The 4,775-nt window shown below is 31.4% G+C and overlaps 1 long non-coding RNA gene across 1 annotated transcript; it reads right to left on the minus strand.

The window, feature by feature from the left end:
• Positions 1-815: 815 nt before the first annotated feature.
• LOC127540608 (uncharacterized) lies at positions 816-4,443 on the minus strand. Its single transcript, XR_007948248.1, has 2 exons — positions 4,297-4,443; positions 816-894 (listed from the first exon to the last, which is right to left on the minus strand). It is a non-coding gene; the product is annotated as an uncharacterized LOC127540608 (long non-coding RNA).
• Between the last annotated feature and the right edge of the window lie 332 nt (positions 4,444-4,775).

Here is a 4,775-nt window from a genome sequence, read left to right on the forward strand (position 1 = left end):
AAATTTCTTCTTGTTTCAAGAGAGAGAGATTTCCCAAGGTGTGTGTGGGGGGGGACGGGGGGTGGGAGGAAAAAGGGAGAGTGAAGAGGAAGGTGAGAGAAGGTTGAGTCCTTAATTCAATGCTTAATTCCATAAAGGGGGTGGTTGTTTGCTTAATTGCAGTTTTTGTGGAAGCAATAGAAGAGATTCCAGCTTTTAGGAAGGGTCCAGTTTCTCTGCTAAGAAAAATACTTTCTAAAGTATTAGGAGAACTTTACTGCTCATACAATTTGTTCTGAATGCGTTACAATTTATTGTTTTGATTCTATTTAGAAATCTCCAAAGCCACAGGGTTTTGTTTTGTTTTTTTAAATGCCTAAAGAGATTAGGTAGATGTTAGTCATGTGTCAGAAGCCAGTTAAATAAGAAAGCTGAAATGCGGCATTTTTTTTTTTTAAAAGGCAAAACCTATCATTTAAAGATGACCACACATGAAACTCACTCTTCATTTTCCTTGGAACAGTTGTAATGGTAAGTTCATTTTCCAACATGAAAAACACAGGCTTGTTTAGTCATTTGCATCCGTCCCCATCTGATTCTTCTTTTTTCTTTCTTTCTTTTTTTTCTTTTTCTTTTCTTTTCTTTTCTTTTTTTTTTTTTTTACCTTTGAACATAAAAATCTTTACTTTGAAGAAAGAAAGAACATGGTTATCCTGACGATTAACAGGCCACATAATAGCAAACAAAATTTCTTAGCTCTTAGACAGAAAATAAATAAAACTTAACAAGAAAAAATTCTTTCCCAGTTATATTTTGGGATTATTGTAATTTCACTTACCCCTTTTTTAAAACCAATAAATGATAGCAAATTATGCTGGACTAAGTACTCTTTTCTTTCCAATTCCCATTTAGAGTCTGAAAAGCAATACATAGATAAAAATATTTATGAAAAATCTTTAACGCCAAGAATAGGAAATGCTGTTTATCATTCTTCACTAAACACATTTTATTTTATCTATACATCCATAACTACTATTTATAAATTTTTCCTTCTGTAGAACATGCACCCCAATTATGGCTACATTACTTTTTGGCAGAGAAAGGTTTCGTGTTTTTTATAAATGCATCTTTGTGACAACCTTTATTTTTCTTTTTTTTGCAGAATTTTAAATCTGACATCTATTTTAAGTTCTATTCATATAAATATGACGTTTGGAAAGTAAATTTAGATTTTGAGGAAATATAGGACATTATGGATTTTTTCTTTCCATAATATTCATAGACAAAATAAAAAAATCTCTCCTAGCATTACATGCAATTATTTGTGGGAAGGTTTTCTCTCCCCCACCCTCCCTCCTCTGCCAGCCTACCTATTTCTCCACCCCACAAAAGACACACATTATTATAATTCTGTTTCATCACTATGATGTGAGTAAAACAGAAGAGAGGATTTTAGAGCAATAAGAAAATGAATAGTGGGCCAAGAGTTTATCATATCTTCTAAATAGATTTTGTATAATATAAATATCTATATAACTTGAAAATAAATTTTATTCTAAATGGAATAGTTAGGTTTTGAAGATGCTAGATGACTGAAAAAGAGGCATTCTCATTCTACTCCTACCAACATAGCTGGGATAATCTTCTTATTCCATTAGAGTGAAATCTAATCTAATAAGTAATAATAAAAGAACTTTTTGATTTCTTACCTGAAGAAACCTTGTTAAACTAATAGGGATGAAAATTGTAACTATCCAGAGTTGCCTATTTATTCGAGATGGAGTGTTCTGTATTATATAGCCTGCATGAAAGCTGAAGTAACATAGCATGACTATTGCCCCAGGGGACCTTTATGAAAATAAGATATATCGCTGTTCTAGTAAGCAAGCAAAGATAAATACTGAATAGACCTTGGCTCACACAGGCTTGACAAATACAAAGTATTTCATATCCTCTCACAAATTACATAATCATTATTCTAGCTTTTGTTGTGTCATTTTCCCAGTGTGTATATGTATGTATGTATATACATGAATATTTATTTATGTACAATAAAATGCTTGTCATATATTAAAGGATAGAATACACATATGCAAATGTTAGCAAACTAAAAATCTTTATAACTTTCAGGAATCTTAAGAGAAAAGCTATCTATATCTTTTGCTAATATATTCTCTAAAATTAAAACACTATTTAAATTAATTTCAAATCTTTTTCTATTGGAAGGCATTTTGAAGACTTGTTCTTCCAGAAGGCAAGAATTTTTAAAATACATTTAATTTAGCCTTTTACTTTCTGTTTCTTTTTACATGACTATATCATATTTATACAAAGTTTTGAGTTCCAGAAAATAGGGAAAAAAGGGAAAAGTATCATTTAGTCTTGGGTGATAAACATGTACAATAAGGAAATTGGTTAAAATAATCATGATGACAACAACCAAAACAGTTCTATCTCAATATTACATGTTATGAACTTATTTTTAAAATTTTGTTAACAATAATTTGATTTGAGAAATGAAAATGAAAACCATCCTGCCCTGAAAGAGAAATAGATCTAATAACCCAAAAGATTTTTTTCTATTTCTAATTTTTAAAATGCTGAAATAAAATCAATTTTTCAAATCTATTTGACAACTAAAGAGTCAAACAAGACACTAGAAGAAAGCTACTATTTAAAGAGTATGATCCCATTTCTACTTTTTTTCTTTCAAATAATAACTCCCTAATCTTTATAGAAATAGAAAGAAATTCAAATGCGGCTCTCTTCTTCAAACTCACTGAACTAGAAATATTTCTAGAAAAGGAGCAAAGGAAAAAAGCATATATCATTTAGCAAGTAGTATAGAAAGGGCTTCATAATTTGGGGCAGTAGATGTGGGGGACTAATAAGTAACAACTGAACAAAGCTAAAAAAAAAAAAAAAAAAAAAGAACGCTAACAATGATCTGGTTAATTTAGGCTCTTCAGACAGTCAAAATTACATGAGCCAGGCTAAAATTTAATATATGGGGGAGGATGTTGAATTATATAGATTGACTCCTTATCCTATTGAAATTATTCAATAATTTTCAACTCTTCCCTTCACAGTAAATTAAGTAGAGATAAACTAGAGTTTAGGAGGTAACCTAGTCCTAACCCCCTAGGTTACACATAGGCGTTTTCATTTCAATTAAGAAATTAATCTTTAATTTAGTCATTCTACTATATTTGTATATCAGTATTTTCAGCATATAATAAGGCAATGCCACAAATCCCTTGGAATCAAATCACTGAAAGGAGGATTTCTCAGATATAGACATTCCTCTTTCAGTTTCTCTGAAGCAGGTAGATATGCTTTCTTGGCCATTTAAAAAATTCTGTAGCTGTTGTTTTGTTTTTGAAGGAGCTTTTTTTTTTTTTTTTTTTTTTTTTTAAAGATGCCAAATTATATTAACTTTTATTACTGTAAATCTTTTAAGCTAATTTAACCCACATCCCAAAATTAAAGCTAATTGATCTAAGCCACTTATAACTCTAACATTTTGATAGCAAGTTACCCAGTACTGTCATTATTTTAGTTAAATTCTTTACAATATCAGAAAATCACAATTCTTCTCATTTGACATTAGCTAACTTACCATGAGAAACTATTACTATTGCTGAGAATCATATCAACCTATATAATAAATACCTAAAAGTGATCCAAAGATTTTATTTAATTTCCTCTAAGTCCTCTCTAAAAGACCACCAGAGAGAGTAAATAAGTTAAAAGTCAGGAAGCCCTTCCTGGAATCATGACCATCTTTCTAAAGACCCTGCAGTTTTTGCAGTAATCCACTAGGTGGCAAGATTCACAAAATTTAGGGTTCAACATAAGGCAGAATTTGGAAGAAAAACTGGAGTATTTCCATAAACTACCCTATTTTGTTGCAAGCATCTCCTTAATGTAGCCATTAACGTTCATACCATCAGTGTATATGTATCTTTCTTTTCCAGGAGTCTATTTTCAGAATTTGAAGAAAAGAGAGCCAGCTGCTTTCCCATGAGAGAAGCCTAGAAGACCCCCAAGTTTACCCTTCACTATGAAACTTTCCCCTTTTCTTTCCTAAATTTCTCCCCACCCCCAAGATGTGTGGATTATAGAGGTCTAGTAGAGGCTCCAAACATCTGGCTTTGCACAGGGCCCCCCCAAAGCCTTAGGTCAGTATATTCTACTAATTCAGATAAGCTTAGGCATTATAATATCATTTGTCTTTTGTTGTTCACACTAGACTCTTAAAGTAATATCCATTCTGTCAAGTAGCCAAATTCACATAGGAACACACAGTATACGTACATATGCTCATGAGTTCCTCAAATTCCTTCTTAGAATCCTCATCAAGGTGATGTCTCAGGAATAAGAAAAATAAATATTCTGCCTCAACAAACTTCTTCTCTGAAAAAGAACAGGAATATCATTCCCAAATTAAGCTGTATTTTATTCACCTTCAGATCTTCCCAAAAATAAATAAAGTCTTTTTTCTTTGAAATGTATTTTATATACAAGGCAGCATTTCTTATAGAATCTTTTTTAAATAGTTTGAAGTTATACTATTATCTACCATAAGGAATGAAGATATTCCTTAGAATTTCAAGAACATTTTCCATATCATAACTGGGTCCTAACACTTACAGATAATTTTGATGTGATCAAAGCCATTGAGTATGATTCCGTAAAAATTTAGATCTTTCTAAGCCAACCTTTGTATTTTACAGATGAGGAAAACTGAGGCAAACCCTTTGTTCCTCAACAAATGCTCACTCACCCTGGCAGTG

This window comes from Antechinus flavipes, chromosome 6, assembly GCF_016432865.1.
Source record: "Antechinus flavipes isolate AdamAnt ecotype Samford, QLD, Australia chromosome 6, AdamAnt_v2, whole genome shotgun sequence".
NCBI lineage: Eukaryota > Metazoa > Chordata > Mammalia > Dasyuromorphia > Dasyuridae > Antechinus > Antechinus flavipes.